At 51.0% G+C, this 16,203-nt stretch overlaps 1 protein-coding gene across 5 annotated transcripts in view; it reads left to right on the forward strand.

Annotated features, from left to right (window-relative positions):
• Positions 1-4,128: 4,128 nt before the first annotated feature.
• NCK2 (NCK adaptor protein 2) overlaps positions 4,129-16,203 on the forward strand; it is a 135,458-nt gene continuing 123,383 nt past the window's right edge. For 4 of the 5 annotated variants that reach the window (XM_082672902.1, XM_082672905.1, XM_082672904.1 and 1 more), the window contains exon 1: positions 4,689-4,895. The gene's annotated coding sequence lies outside the window, so the exon portion shown is untranslated. Of the gene's footprint in view, positions 4,205-4,688; positions 4,896-16,203 lie in introns of those variants that run through there. The other variant, XM_082672903.1, reaches the window with a different exon arrangement.

Here is a 16,203-nt window from a genome sequence, read left to right on the forward strand (position 1 = left end):
GGTTCATTTCACTTACTATACTACATTTTTTAAGGTGAGATAGCAATTTGCAATATATATTTTTAAGATTTCAACTTATGTTCCAGCTAAAGGGGCTTTCTGGTTAATCCTTACCCAAAATGAAAATTTAATTTAGCAGAATAGCCCATTCCTGAGGCAGCCTGATTACCTGAGGGTTTATTGTATCTCACAGAAATGTTTCATATGTGATGTTCACCTAAAGGCAGATTTCAAAATGGAAATGTGAGTAAGATCCTCTTAGCTTTTCTAAAGTTATGGAGCTCCTCTTAAGACTTTTCCTATCTAAAATTAACTCCAATTCCATCCTGCTGCTAATAATCAAAAACAATTTAAAGTTTGATCATGTTTCTATTTCAGAGCAAGCAGGCTTCAAGTTTTACAGTTCTGACATGTGTATCTATAACCACAGGAAGTATTCTTTGACAAAACACATACTAAAGATTGCATAGCATGCTAACTTTCCTCCAATTTTCCTTTTATGCTAAATTGCACTTGACTTTATGGTGTTACCTCATCTGTTTTTCTTTAAACAATTAGGTAACGCATAGCTGTCTCCTGAAATCCAGATCGTTATTCAGAGCTAGAAGCAGGAGAATTGTATTGATCAGACGTGGGCAGTATCTTACTTTTTTTGGTTTGTATGAACTTTACTCTTTGTATGTGTGGCTTTAAAAAAACAAAATCCTGTCAGTCCCTGAAAGATGGATGAAGAGGTCATGGGGAGGTACTGTGGAGTTTTGGTAAGAAATTATCCTGCCATCTTTCTGTCCCTTCTCCCTGTAGACAGAATGTGGATAAGATGAAACGCTGAAATCTGCAAGTCCACCAGCATTTGTTTTGAAATTCTTACAGTGAGTTCATAAAGGCCTCCTTGCTAACAGTCCTCCGTTCTCTTTGGCAAACTCATAAAGGTTTGGCGTTTCCGTCCATCATTAAAGATGTATTAAGTGTCTGCTGTGTCCCGGGGACACAGGAAAAGGCGCTGGAGTCACAGAGGAAAATCAGACATGGTCCTGCCCTCAGGCTGTTTACATCCAAGCTGAGAGGATGACACAAAGAGCAATAAAGTTCCTTACGCCAGTGAAATACCTACAGCACTAATAACTAGTGTTCTAGCAAAAAGTCACCTGAGGGCAGGAACCGTGCTCATTTCTGGCCCCCTGTAGTAGCACGTCAGCAATAAAGATTCATTCAATGGAACTGAACATACAAAACAGAACCGTTTCTCTCTCACAAACCAATTTACCCAACTTTTCTATTTCTGATATGGGCACCATCTTCTTTGCCGCTACCCATATCCAAACCTGTAGGTGACACTGGAGGCCCGTTCTCCTCCGCCCCCATATCCAGGAATGCCCATTCCTTTCGGGCTTTTCCTCTCAACTTGTCCTAGACTGGTTCACTCCACCCCAGTTTGAGTTATTACCATTTTAAGTGTCGCAAACTTTTTTTGTTAATTTTTATTTTATATTGGAGTATAGTTGATTTACAGTGTTGTGTTAGTTTCAGGTGTACAGCAAAGTGATACAGTCATACAAATACCTATATCCATTCCTTTTCAGATTCTTTTCCCATATAGGTCATTACAGAATAGTGAGTAGAGTGTCCTGTGCTCTCCAGTAGGTCCTTGTCGGTTATCTATTTTATATATAGTGGTGTGTATATGTTAATCCCAATCTCCCAGTTTATCCTTCCTCCGTCTAGTCACTCCACCCCAGTTTGAGTTATTACCTTTCTAAGTGTTGCAGACTTCTTTTTTTAAATTTATTTTTACATTTTTATCTTTTATTTTTGTAAGTGTCGCAAACGTCTGACCGCTCTTTTTTTCTTACCTTTCGGCGTTCTTTGGTACAGGCACCAAATGAGTCATCCCGCCACCATGATGATGTCCACACTTAATTCCTGTATCTCCTGGTCTTATCTCCTCAGGATCCTCTGCAGGCATCCTTTGCTCCTTCTAAATGGAATATCTTCTGTCCTCCTGGAGTCCTCCCACTTTCCCCCTCTCTGTCCTCAGGGTTCTAAGCTCCCTCCCCATCTGTTTCCAGCTTTCAAAATCCTAGTGTTTGCATCATTTAGGGGTTTCGGTTGCAAGAAGGAAGAGTACCTCTGGCTATCTTAAGCAGAACAGGGACTTACTGAAGGATATCAGGTAGTTTGCAGAGGGCGGGGCTGGAGGAGCTAGGAGAAGGGGGAGACCAGGAGGGTTCATGGGCTCCGTAGGGAAGTTCTGGGATCCTTCCGGCGAAAGCAAACTCCATCTCTTCCTCCCTGGCCTTTGGTACCCTCTCCAGTTTCAGAGTCCTGAGTGAGAGGAGTTTATTGGCCCATCCCAGGCCATTTGTTCTCACGGGGCGTCTGGGAGTAGAAAGGCTGAGGAGGCCACTCTGCTTCCTGCCAAGGCCAAGGCTGGAGAGAAGGAAGGAAGAAGTCGAATTGCAATGACTTTCTCCCAGGAGCTGAGATGCCTGGTGGCCTCTTGGCCAAGCCTGAGGTCACCAGAGGAGGAGCTCCCTCGGGAAGGAGATAAGTTTCCTTCTGAACCTGGTGATGTTGGAAAGCTGAGGAGCTGCCCAGAGGGGCTGCAGATGAGCAGGAAGCTGTGTAAGCCTGCTGATCTGGGAGTTAATCACTGAACGTCAGGCTGGAAACGTACAAAACATGACCAACTCTCTTTAAAAAAAAGGCACGTATCAGAAGAAAAACAAAGGGCCAAAGTGTGCTTTGGGAATTGACTTTTAGAGTTTGGGAGGACAGCATGCCCGACAAGGACAGACGTGGGCAGGTCAGAAAGGTAGCTGTGTTACATAATCGAACAGACAACCGCATTTCAGGAAATAGCACAAATGCCATGTGCTTCGGAAAACTGCATGGGATAAAGACCGAGAAAGAGACATTGGGTTTTAGATAATGTCCTTGGTGACTTTACAAAGAATCAGAGAAGGGGCTTCCCTGGTGGCGCAGTGGTTGAGAGTCCGCCTGCCGATGCAGGGGACGCAGGTTCGTGCCCCGGTCTGGGAAGATCCCACATGCCGCGGAGCGGCTGGGCCCGTGAGCCATGGCCGCTGAGCCTGCGCGTCCGGAGCCTGTGCTCCGCAACGGGAGAGGCCACAACAGTGAGAGGCCCGCGTACCACACACACACACACAAGAATCAGAGAAGGATGAGGACTTCAACTCCTGATTCAGCAAAGGTTATAAAACAGACAAGCAGTAAAAAATTGGGTCAATGTTGTTATACCCATTTTGAGTAAACTAATTTAAAATTGGGCCAGACCACTTACTATAATTCTGCTCTCGTTATTAGGAAGACAAAGTTTTCACAAAACAATGGACTGAGGGAGCTTCTTTCTCAACACCATGGAGCAGCTGGCTGTCCAACTCCCTGACTTTGGACCCATCCTGGCTCAGTGCACTGTATCCCCTCCAGCCACTGACCACTGACGGCTTCCTACTGCCAGGAAGCATGCCGGGGACTTACAGGGGAGCGAGGTAAATATCATCTCCCCATTTGATAGATTTTAGATAGGTTCAGAAACACTTGTTCCAGAGTTGAAGAAGCAGAGAGTCAACCACTCAACTGCGACTTCAAAGTTATACGGGCTCCAAGGACCCTCCTTGGGTACTTCTGTTGGGGAACAAGGAAGGGCATGAGCCGTTCGTTCAGTGACAACGCCTTGTCACCTTGGGTAAACTATTATTGCTTTAATATAATGAGAAACCAGGAGCCTAAGAAGGAATCTCATTAACATGGAACCGGGCTATTCCACCAGGAAATCAGAATCATTTGAATACCAGGATTTCCTTTTGGGAAGCCATATGGGGAGGGGATTGATGACAGACATCTGGATACATGTGCCTGTTTAAGGAACCTTGCGTCTTTCCCTCTCCTCTGGGGTTACAGGTAAGCATGTGGCCAGGTGACCGGAGGGTCCCACTACCAGTGACAACTCCTTCTGGGGCCCACATTCCTACAGCTCCTTCCAGGATTCTGCCCGGTGGGCGGGCTCGAGCTGGACACGAGGGAACTCAGGCACACACTTTGGGTTTCCTCCCCTGCTTTTAAGAAGTGCTTCCGACGATAATAGAGAGTCCAAAAGTGTCTGGTTGGGAAAGTAAATAGATACAAGGCAAACAAATAAAAATGCCCAGAAGCAGTTACAGAGAGGAAGTGACATTTTTCTGTAAGTCACTTTTCTGATGGACCGCAGGCCTGCCTCGCCGAGGGTGCCAGGCGAAGGCTTCCGGGAGGGGGGCGGTGGCCGAGCCCCAGGGCGTCCCGATAAGAAAATCAAACAAAAAGACGATGGAAAGACCACCCGCCGGTCCTTCGATACCGAAGTTGCTGCCTTGCTCGCCTCTCCCGTCCTCCTATTCGCTCCGCCAGCGCGCAGGGTCGGAGCGGGGCCTCCCCTCCCCTCCGCGCCCCGCTCGGCTCCGCGCAGGGTCCCCCGGGCCGGGCTGCGCCCCCGGCCGAGCCGCGAGCCGCGAACCCCGCGCCGGTCCCAGCGCCGCCCGAGCCCGGCCGCCGTGCGCGCCCAGGTGGGTCCCGGGCGGCGGACGCGCGGGCCTGGGCGGCCCCGGCGGCGTCACGGGGCGGAGCGGAGGAGGCGGAGGAGGAAGGGCGCGCGGCGGGCGCTGCCGGGAGGGGCGGGGGCGCCGCGGCGGGAGCGGAGGCCGGAGCAGAGCGGGCCGGCGGGCGCGGGGCTCGGCGGCGGGGGTCGGCCGGGCCCGCGGGGTCCGCCCGGGCCTGAGCGTTCGCCGAGCGGCGGGAGGAGCGAGGGGCGCAGACAAAGAGCGGCGCCTGGGCGGGCGCAGCGCGGCCGCCGCCCGGGACCCGCGCCGCTGCCCCGGCCTCGGCGGGCGGCGCGCGAGGTAAGCGGGGCCGGGGCGGGGACGGGGGACCGGGGACCGGGGCCGGGGCCGGGGCCGGGGCGGAGGCCGCCAACTTGGGCCGCTCTCGGAGTTGCAGCGCCGCGGGGCTGGCGGGGCGGGGCGCGCCGGGGCCGGGGGCCGGGTGCCCTCGCGGCCTGGCCCCGCGGCCGCCGGCATCTCCGGCTCGTCCCCTCCCTGGGCCGGGCGGGCTGGGCGGGCCTGCGCGGCGGTCCCGGGACTGGGCCCGCGCGGGGGCGCGGAGCGGGGGCCGGGCCAGCCCCCGGGGAGGACCGCGCGGATCGCAGGCTCCGCTCAGGACGCGGGAGGCGAGCGCGGCCCCCGGAACTTCTGTGGGTCGCGACTGTTTGCGAACCCTTGCGGAGCTGCTGTCACTTGGCGTACGGGAGGCTCTCCGGGCCGGGGCGCTTTGTGCCGGGGCCGGGCTCCGCATCTTGCCCGAGATCACCGGCCCCGGAAACAAAGTTTCTCACGATCGCGCTGCCCTGGGCTTATTCTGGGCGATCGAACCACCCAGAGGTTCTGGAAGAATTCGGTGTGTGACTTGAGGGCGTAGACGGTAACTCCCCTGGTGAGCGCAGTCGGCGTGGAGTGTGCGGGGGGTGTGATCGCAAAACGCTTTCGTTTGTGGACCGTGGAGATCGCCCTGGAAGGGCTGCGCGGGTGCCCGGGGGTTCCGGACTCACTGGCGTCTCTACAGCGCTGGGGACAAAGCAGGAGCGGGCGCGGGTCGGCCTCTGGCACCCAGGACAGGTCAGGTCGGCAGTGTCCCCCGTATTTGGCTTTGTTTATTTTGCCAACAGGTTTAAGGCTGAACCTGGCAAGTTTGCGTCTGCACAACGGGATGAGCAGGCCGCAGCGCTGGGCCCGCGCAGGCCCACCCCTTCCTTTGACCCCAAAGAAACCGCACCCCGAGAGGCCACCGGGTGTGGCTTGCGGGACCCACAGGTAGGGGGGTCCTTACCTGGTCCCGACCCAGTGTAGCTTTCTCCTGGGCTTCGCCAAAGGGATTTTGGTAGGAATGAGAGTTATTCAGGGTGTGTTTCATCCCACTGCATTTGATATCGTAAGCAACAGGACTTAAAACGACTGAAAATGAAATTAATATGGGCTGAAATTAACTTATCAAAGCAGACCTAAACTTTGCTTCTGAACACTCCCTTAATTCACTTACCCAGGGGCCCTAGATGAACGGGTAAATGAATGACAGGATTCAGGCATGGGTGGTGGGGTCGTATAAAGAGGGTAGCAGCCAGTGAACACGAGCAGGTCGAGTGGGCCTAACCAGGAGACTCAGCTGTCGGTGTAGGCTTTTAGGTGTTTGGAACAGGGGTTTCCCCAGGTGTGGGTGTTAACCGTGTTTCTGAATTAGTGACCAGGAGGGAAAATCCTACTGTGATGTTTCTCTCCTCCAGGTTAGTTAGATGTAGTTTTGAAGAAAGTGGCCGGATCTTAGTGGTCCTCTGGCTGCAGCTAGTTGAGGCTGAAATTGGGAACTTAAAGCAGCTGTGAGCTGGTAGTAACCTAGAGGCCTCACCTGGGCCCCGAGCGTCTCAGCTGCTACCTAAGTACTCAGCAGGATTGATTCTGGGCCACGGGATGACATTGCCATCTGGAGGATAGGCTGACCCGTCCCCTTCGCTCCGCATTTAAGGTGGGGCCTGATGAAGGTGATCGCAACTAGCTGTGCTCATTTGTCAGGCTTTGAGGTTTTCTTTTTTACGTGCCCTGTACTTCAGTTCTCTTCATCCCTCATCTCTTTGAAGCTGCCACATTTCCCAGCCTCTGTTAAAATATTTGCATTGGGCGATTATTGAGGTTTTCCAACAAACAGATCACATGTACACAGTATTTGAGACGTGCTGTCATCCACTGTAAACATACCTGAAGTCTTCCTCGTGTGTATACAAACTGGATAACCTTTTAAAATACCCTGACGTCTTCTCCATCGCCCAGAATGACCTGGAGCTTTCTCCTCGGTCACTTCATTAGCATTGGCTGGATGAGGCTGTGTTACACATGTTTCTCCGGGATATGCATGCTTCTCACTGCCCAGAATGGCCTCCCGTGAACCAGGGGAGAGGGCCGGTGAGATGCTTCTCCTATAAGAAAAATCAAGCAGAAGATTGCTCGCTAGAACTGCAGGGTAGGGTGGTGGACCACGTTTGGAAATCTAGTAAGCTGACTTTCTTCACAGATGAACTGGAAACTCCCCACGACTCAAATCCGAGGCTTGCAAGATGAGTTTTCCCATCCAGATGAGTTGCAAATGGCCCTTCCAAAATGTTTCTCTTTCCTAAAATGAGTGATGGAAACCCTTTGTGGCCTGTTTTCAAAGGCTAAAAATGACATCGTGCTGATACTGTTAAATGCTTGAGTTAAGACAGTTTAGAAGGAGGTCAGGAGAGCCATTTAACGGTTTCAAAGTATGGAGCTAAAGTAAAGATAGTTTCTTGTTTCTTTAGGCCATTTTAGTAACACAGTTTTAAAAATGAGACTGTTTTTTTCTTTTCCTGCGTTTCACTTTGAATGGATCCCAAAGTGTGTCAATTTCTGAAGGTATAATTAACATTAACCAGTTATAACTCCCTCCCCCAACGCACACACATGCATTTGCCACAGTTGGCCCCGTGGCTTGTGTTCATTCCTTGTACACACGGATGCCCAGAAAATACTGACTGAACACGTGAATATCGAGTTCTGAGCCTGTCAGTCATTAAGGCTCTAGGTTCATAAGGTTTTCCTTCCAGCACGTCCAGGTCCAGACAATGGGAGGATTTGGTCTGGTGGCCTCTCTATTTGGTAAATTCTCTGTCAAACGAGTCATTTATAGTCCTGAAGCTAAAATTAATTTAAAAAAAAAAAAAAAGCAAGATGAAAAGCAAACCAGCTACATCACCCCCTGGTGGGATGCCTAAATATTTTACTTTTCAATAGGTTGTCTGTCCAGGTTAACCTGAACTGGAAACTCTGGACAGAGCATTTGTTATCCTGGCCTGGTAAGCTAGCCATGTAGTGTCCTCTTACCTCTTTTTATACCATTTTTTAATGTTTTTAAGAAAAGAAGCTTCAAGTGCACTCAGAATCGAAATACTGCAATTTCCCCTTTTGAGAGTTTTGGAAAGTGGGATCGTTTTGCTGGTTGGTAGTTAAAGGAAGATCTGAAACGCCCAAGTCAGATAAAAATAACAGGTACTAGTGTTCAGATGGAAGATTATGGCTTACCAATTAGCTTTCCCATCCACCACCATACTTAGTATCGAAATAACATGGTGACGTGGGCTCCGGCCCTGATGTCTGTGTGAGGACCCCGGAGCCCAGAGACAGTGGCGGGGTGACAGAGCCCCTTGGCTGCTCAGCAGGAGGAGACGACCCCCAGAGGTGCTGGGCGTGGTAGTCCCTGGGAGGCTGCGGGTCTGCCGCAGGTCCTGATGGGTGGAGCGTGTGGGCCCCTGCCCGGCTGCAGGTGGGAGCAAGGCGGGCAGGTGAGTTCACTCTGGAGGTGACCTCCTGTCCTGATTTTGGTGTCTGAGCCCATTGGCCTGGACATTCTCTGCGAGTTGAAGGGCGCTTGTCCCCATTCAGTGTGTGCACGCCTGCTCAGGCTGCCCTCACAGATCCCACAGGCTGAGCGTGAAAAAGAAGCTTATTTCTCGCCCTTCTGGAGGCTGTAAAGTGAGGATCCAGGTGCTGGCAGACTCAGTTCTCGGTGAGCCTCTCTTCCTGCTGTGTCCTCACACGCCCTGCATGTGGGGCGTTCTGGCGTCTGTTCCTCTTCCTAGGAGGACACCAGTCCTGTTGGGTTAGGGCCCCACCCCTCTGACCTCATTGAACTTTAGTTGCTGCCAGGGCTCTTTCTGCAGATGCAGGCACGTCGGGGGTGAGGGCTTCAGCATGTGAATTCGGGGGGCAGTTCAGTTCATAACAGTGCGTCACTCTGTTCAAAACCAGGCTGATGATTTTAGGGCTTCCTGTGGCTTCTGTCACCCCGATCTGGAATCTGGTGCTTGAGGACATCTGTGGCGGGGAGGGGAGGGGCTGGCAGCTCAGCGTTCATCACGCAGCCTCCACACGCGGGGAAGGCGGCTGCTGGGATCCAGATGCTTCAGGCTTTGAGGAGAACCATTAGGAGAGAGAACTAGCCCTGACCGATTCCGTTTGTGGACGCTTCCCCTCAGCCGGTGTTGGCTCAGCTGCAGCAGGGTTTTTGGATCAGGATCATGGTCAAATACAAGATGTACGGAAAGTGCTGGATTTGGTATGGAAACGAGAGCGTTTCCTGGCCACGGATGGAACCTGGGGCCAGGAGCATCGCTGGGGCTGCTGCTAAGACTGTGGATCTGCTGGGAGCCAGCGTCCCCTTGGCGGGTACGGGAGGGTTTGGTGACGTCCACGCTGATCGCTGCCTGTGTTGCTGGCCTGGGCCGGTGGGAGCTGTTCTAGGTGATCACCTGTGTGACCGCAGCTCTCCAGCTGCAAACCTGTTCACTCCTGACTCAGTCGGTCATTCCAGTGAATCATCCGACCTCCCTCCGGTCATTTCCACTGAAAACTCTGAACATCACAGCTGTTGGCACCGCCTCCTGACCTGCCTGCCTTCTCGTTAATGTCCCCAGCATTGACTCACTGCGTCATCCTGGACTCTCCCTTGCCTCCCAAATCCCAATCTTATTAATTTTACCTCCAAAAGATCTCTTACACTTGAGCCCTGCGGTACTTCCCCTCTCACTTGCACTGGCGGAACACCTCTTTCACCACGCCTACCACCCTGCTCATTGCGCCCGGGTACCCGAGCCTGGCCGTGGTCCCATCGCTGGCTCCCCACTGCCCTCGGGTCAGCGTCCCCCGTCCTCAATGTGGCTACTGTGGGCCTGCGCCACGGGCTCCTCACTGCTTTCTCAGCCTCTAAATATGCTTCCCCGCCCCCACTACACACTGGATGGCAGCCTGCTAGTTGTGATAACGTTTATTGTGAGTTTATTTTTAAAGACTTCTGTACTTTGGGGCCGATTCAGTGTTACCCTTGTAATAACAGCATCACGGCGCAAGTGCCCCGGAACTATACCTGACCCTTAAGGAAGGAGGAGAGGCTGGCGCCGAAAACGCTGCCTGTGTCTGTTTTCATGTGGGGTGTTTCCTGAAAACGCCCCTTGAAGATTGTCAAGAGCTGTGCTGTCCCATTGAAATATAACGCGAGCCACAGGGGGGCTTTTAACTGTCTAGTAGCCACGTTAAAGATGTAAAAGGAAACAAGTGAGACTAATTTTCACAGTCTGTTCTTTTACCTGGTAGAGCCAAAGTATCTTTATTTCCACGTGTTCAACATAAAACGTTATTAATGTGACGGTTCACATTCTCCTATTCGCGTGAAGTCTTTGAAAGCCGGCACGTGTTCTCCGTTCGTGGCGTGCCTCTCCCCTCGCAACATTGGGGTGTTCAGCGGCCCCACGAGGCTGGTGGCTGCGTGCTGGAGGGCACAGGTCTGTACCCTTTAATGATGCAAGCTTCGTTTAGCCTGTGTTTTCCTGAGTTGAGATAGCTGAAAAGACATAGAGGAAGCAGCCTGGGATCATAATAATGGTAATTATCATTCTGTAGTGGGAAAGGTGTCATCTGTAGCTGTAAGGAATACTGTGGTATTGCAGGCACTCAAGCAGTTTTAGAGTGCTCAAACCAGATGTGGTTACCGATAATCAGGATACTTGTATATTTTACAAATGTTTTCAAATGTGTGTAGAATTCTAGAGGTTACGTTACCAATGCAAAATAACTTTTTGGGAATGTTAGTGTTCAGTGTATTTCCGATATATTTAAGTACTTAATTTCTAAGTATAGAACCTAAAAGTCATATTTCTTTAGTGATCACGGGCTTCTTCCCTAACGCACACACACCACACGTTGTAGTGACTGTGCTGACCACGTTACACAAAATACTAGCTCATTGAATGCCTTCAAAAATTGAGTGTGGGGCTTTCCTGGTGGCGCAGTGGTTGGGAGTCCGCCTGCCGGTGCGGGGGACGCGGGTTCGTGCCCCGGTCTGGGTGGATCCCACGTGCCGCAGAGCAACTAAGCCCATGCGCCACAACTACTGAGCCTGCGCTCTAGAGCCCGCGTGCCACAACTAGTGAAGCCCATGCACCTAGAGCCCGTGTCCCGTGACAAGAGAAGCCACCGCAATGAGAAGCCTGCGCACAGCAACGAAGACCCGACACAGCCAAAAATAATAAATAAATAAAAATAAATAAATTTCTATAAAAAAAAGCCTGAGTGTGATTTCTTGCTGTGTTTCTCTTTATAGTCGAGGATATGGAGACATAGCAGGTCAGGCTGCCGAAGGTTCCAGAGCTGGTCAGTGGCAGATCTGGAATTCACACTCAGGCTGTCTGACTTCTGAGGCTCTGCTCTTATCCACTAAGCTAGGCCACCATCTCTTCATTAAGGTGTATCTGAAAATGCGTAAACAGAGCTGTAAACTTTTATGGTGGTGTAAGATTGGAGGAACATAATGGAAAACCATTGATAGGGAGCAGAGCTTGGAGGTCGTTCATTCTGGGAACCTCTTACCAGCCAAGTTATGCTGGAGGCCCTGGACTTTGGAAGGACATCGTGAATAAGCACCGGCTGCTCCAGTGGTCCTGGCGGGTGTGCCGCGGAGAGTCACAGAGGCGGACCCGTGAGCGTCCCGGGCCTTGCAGCTCGTGCCCGCCAGCCCTCCTTTCTGAGTACCCTCCAGGGGTTGCTGAGCCCTCCTTTCTGAGTACCCCCAGACAGGCATACTCTCCAGCCCAGAGCAGGGCCTCAGCAACCCCTGGAGGGTTCCTTCAGACTCACATGGCTGGACACACACCAGAGTGTGTCTGCAGGGGGGCCTGAGAATTTGCTTTTCTGATGAATTCTCAGGTGATTTGGAATTTTGCAAGACTGCTGAGCTAACTTTGTGGGAACTTCGACATCGGCTGCCGTCCTAAGCGAGGCTCGTAGTGCCGGACCATCCTAAACTTGCCCTTCCGTTGTTGGAGGGCCCTGGAAGCACTGGGTAGCCTCCCCTCAGGGCAGATGGAACTGACGTACAATCGAGAGTCTGGTGCTGTGGGGGGGACTTCTGTGTGTTTCCAGGTCGGGAAGGCGGTCTCCGATGGGCTGTCACGCGGGCAGGCTCTCTGAATTCACAGGCTTAGATCTGCAGTCCAGCTGCTTCTCTCCATGCAGCCTGTCCCAGGAGGAGCAGCAAAGATTTATTTACTTAAACAAGCTTAATAATTCTCCCAGCCGCGGTGAGGGCGGCCAGCTCAGGAGGAATCTTAGAAGAGGGAGAGATGGGCGTGAGACGCGTAGAGAAGGCGCCAGCGGCTGTCTCATTGGACGAAGCCCATCAGTGTCGGCATCGATCTTCCTTGAAGGATGTGCCTCAGTTTCGTATCCTGTGAGTTTTGGCTGAGCGTTTAAGGATGTCTGCAAGTCAACAGATATTTTAATTACGTCACTTGCAAGCCTGGCTACAGAAGAGCGGTTCTGTCTCTCTTTCCCCCTTTCCAGCTGTGTTCGTTTTAAGGGCAGTCCCTTTAAAAGCTTGTGTCCCTGTTTTCAAGTCCGTGTGTGTTGGGGGCAGGGGTGGTGGGGAGATGTCGAGATTGGGGATAAACAGCTCTCTTGTTGCTCTGAGTGATGGGAACCAGCTTGGGGACATGGACGTAAAAACTGCAAACTGCTGGAGTATTTTTAAGAGACCGCGAAATAACGAGGGATTCAGGGAGTTACTTTAGAATCAGTTTCAGGACATTTGATATAGGTGAATAGTGAATTTTCACCAAACTGCTTTCTTTCTTTCTTTTTTTTGCGGTACGCGGGCCTCTCACTGTTGTGGCCTCTCCCGTTGCGGAGCACAGGCTCCGGACGCGCAGGCTCAGCGGCCATGGCTCACGGGCCCAGCCGCTCCGCGGCATGTGGGATCCTCCCGGACCGGGGCACGAACCCGTGTCCCCTGCATCGGCAGGCGGACTCTCAACCACTGTGCCACCAGGGAAGCCCTGCTTTCTTTTTTAAGGGACATACTTGGAGCAGAATCTGGCAAGACGGCTATAAAAGCAGATTTTTCCTTTCTTTTGGTTCTTCCCTGTATTTCACATTCGTGTGTGATTCCCCGACCCTGGCCATGCAGCTTAAGTCATCTGCCTTCCTTACCTGCAGTCGGGTGGTTTTCCTTTATGTGTTCACTTACTGCCTTCTCCGGACTGGCCTGGCTTGTGTGTACAAGCTCCCCTCCCTTTATTAAGACGTCTGTGCTGCGTCATTTCCCTTCTTAGGGTCTCCATCGTAGGTCTCTTTCATATGGTTCAGGAGATAAGACCCGGTGGTGACTATAAAGAAACTGTCCTCTTAAAACTGGGCGAAGGACAACAGACCCTCTGCTGTTGTCATTTTCACTTTGAAGGGTGCCTGGGTGGAACTGAGGCTCCGTCGAGGGTCGTAGATGACGGCTCCGCTGCTTGAACTTGACTGTGCCTTGCGCCAGGCGAGCTCAGCCCCGGGAGGGAAGGCTGCCCTGCTTTCTGGAAGAAGGAGATCCTCTTTTCCTTAATGTCTCAGGTCGGAGAGGGTTGTTACAGTCAAAGGCAGAAAATGTTTTCAACATACTGCATACCTGAAAATTCCCATTCGTTTTTGAATTTTCCTAGCTGGTAGATTTGGGTTAAGAAATAAAAGCAATTCACTTTGGCAAATACAAGAGGATACCTTTTCAGGTGTTAATATTAAAAAAAGAAACTTGATGGGACTTCCCTGGCAGTCCGGTGGTTAAGACTCTGCGCTCCCAATGCAGGGGACATGGGTTCGATCCCTGGTTGGGGAACTAAGATCCCGCATGCCGCAGAGCGCGGCCAAAATAAGTAAGTAAACAAATAATTAAAAAAAAAAAAAAAGGAACTTGAGACGTGACCCTCTACTCTTGTATGTAAGTTAGTGGTTCTCGACCAGGGGTGGTTCTGCCCCTCTGGACAATTGGTGGTGTCTGAGGACATTTTCCAGTTGTCAGGACTGGAGAGTGGTCCTGGTATCCAGTGGGCAAAGACAAGGGATGCTACCCAGCTTCACACAATGCAGCAGACTGTCCCCACACCAGAGGGTTAACTGGCCTGAAAAGTCAGTGTTTCAGTAGCCTTGTTACGAGCGACTGCTCATGTACTTTGCTTAAACCTTTCAATTAATGGCCCATGTATTCTTTCACACAGTTGCCCTCTTGGAGATCATTTTTTCCCTGCAGTTTTTTTTTTAAATAAATTATTTTATTTATTTATTTTTGGCTGCGTTGGGTCTTCGTTGCTGCACATGGGCTTTCTCTAGTTGCGGTGGCTTCTCTCATTGCAGAGCACGGGCTCTAGGCGCGGGGGCCCCAGCAGTTGTGGCGTGCGGGCTCAGCAGCTGTGGCTCGCAGGCTCAGTAGTTGTGGCACACGGGCCCAGCTGCTCCGCGGCATGTGGGATCTTCCCGGACCGGAGCCCGAACCCGTGTCCCCGGCACTGGCAGATGGACTCCTAACCACTGCGCCACCAGGGAAGCCCTCCCTGCAGTTTTATAAACATCAAAAATAATACCTATTTAGAAAGCTAAACAGTGTTTATACACCTCTACAGTTAAGTGTATAAAGGAGAAAGTTTAATATAACTGAGTTAACCGTGGTTTATCTATAATATTGTTGGTGGTAAAGTATGGCATGCATTGTTTTTTAAATTTTCTACTTCTCCCTCTTTGGACCAGATAAATATGAAATGCTGATTTTGTAGGAAGCATTATGAAACCTGGCTGAACCGTGGTGACAGCACATTCCCTTTAGAATGTCCACAAACGGGGAAGTAATGGGGTCCCTTATCAGTTGCTTTTAATAGGTAGTTGATTTTCAGAGTTTGGTCTAATCAAAGACCTCTGTTTACTTAGCTCAGAATCCTTACAATTGGTGATTGTTTATAGGAAAAAAAACCCTGTTTTTGTTGTTACTAAAGTTTTTAAGATCCTAGGTTCAGCCTGCTAATCTTTGAGCTGGTCACATCTGTCAGCTTTTGAATGTTTTATTTCCTTTTTTTTATATAGTTCTAAAATAAACTCTTCAGGGGAGAGAGAACCAAAATATCACAAATTAGACCTTATCCAGGGAGGAGGAAAGGGAAAATGATAATTGGGTTGTTCGTCTCACTCAGCGTCTGGCTCAGTGGCAGAGCTGCCTGTGCGGTGGCCTGGATCGTCATGTTCTCTCTGCCCTTCTTTTTCTTGATCAAGTCAGAGAAGCCTAGAAATCGAGAGGGCTGCCAATTAGAAGTTTCCTCGGCTTGATCTAGATCTGTTTTCTGTAAATCATTTCCTGTTGTATTGCTCTCCCCTTTGACTTGGTCACTTCTTGTATCTGCTCTCTTCCTGTTCTGTTGCTAGGATAAACACAGAATGAGCACGCTGGAAATTTTTGAACTTTTCTCGGTGGAGATGGTTACAAGTACAGGCAGTCTTTTTCTTTCCTTAACCTCCCATCCTCGTGTGCACTGAGAAGGACCTAGGAAAGATTAATAGTCACTCTCTGGACAGACTTGGAGACTCTGCAGTTGTGTGCTGCATAACATTGTGTGTGTCTAATTGTTCTGTGTGTGTCACTGTATCATTTGATCCTGACTCATCGGTGGAGGAGCAAGTACTGTGACTTGGCCACTGTGGAGAGAAGGAACGTGAGGGTCACAGGGACGGGGGCTGGCCGCAGGGGTCCTGCTGTCAGGTCATGCCCCGGATCTGGAGCTGCGGACGCAGGGCTTCCTTAGGGCTTTGTCTTTAAATCCCCTCCTCCCTCAAAATAAAACGTTTGCCGGCATGCAGTAACTTCCTGACTTTTCATTATGATAGGGGCTGGCTTAAAACAGCCTCATCCTGAACTTCAATAATAGCTGGTCTAAATGTGAACTCGGAGACGTCTGGTTTCCTGTGAGCAGTGAGGGTGCGCGTGTCCACCTGCTGCTAGTTTGGCCCAAGCTGCCCGGCTCACTTCTAACACCTCTCCACCTCCGTCTCATCTTCTGCGAAGCAGGGACTTAACGCTGATGTTTTCAAAGACCTTTTGTGGCTCTGCTTCCCTGTTTAGAAATTGCAGCTGTGCAGTTCCTTATTCGAGAAGGGTCTTCAAAACAGAGTGGGCTGAACCGGCCTGCGCGTGGTAAACTGAGGCTGCTGGTCCCTTTTTGTGAACCTGGCTGGAGGACCGAAGGGCACGTGTGCGGGGACAAAGCACAGGCTGCCTTCTCCATCCCGATCTGACCCA

This window comes from Grampus griseus, assembly GCF_964374135.1.
Source record: "Grampus griseus genome assembly, chromosome: 15".
In the NCBI taxonomy this organism is placed as follows: domain Eukaryota; kingdom Metazoa; phylum Chordata; class Mammalia; order Artiodactyla; family Delphinidae; genus Grampus; species Grampus griseus.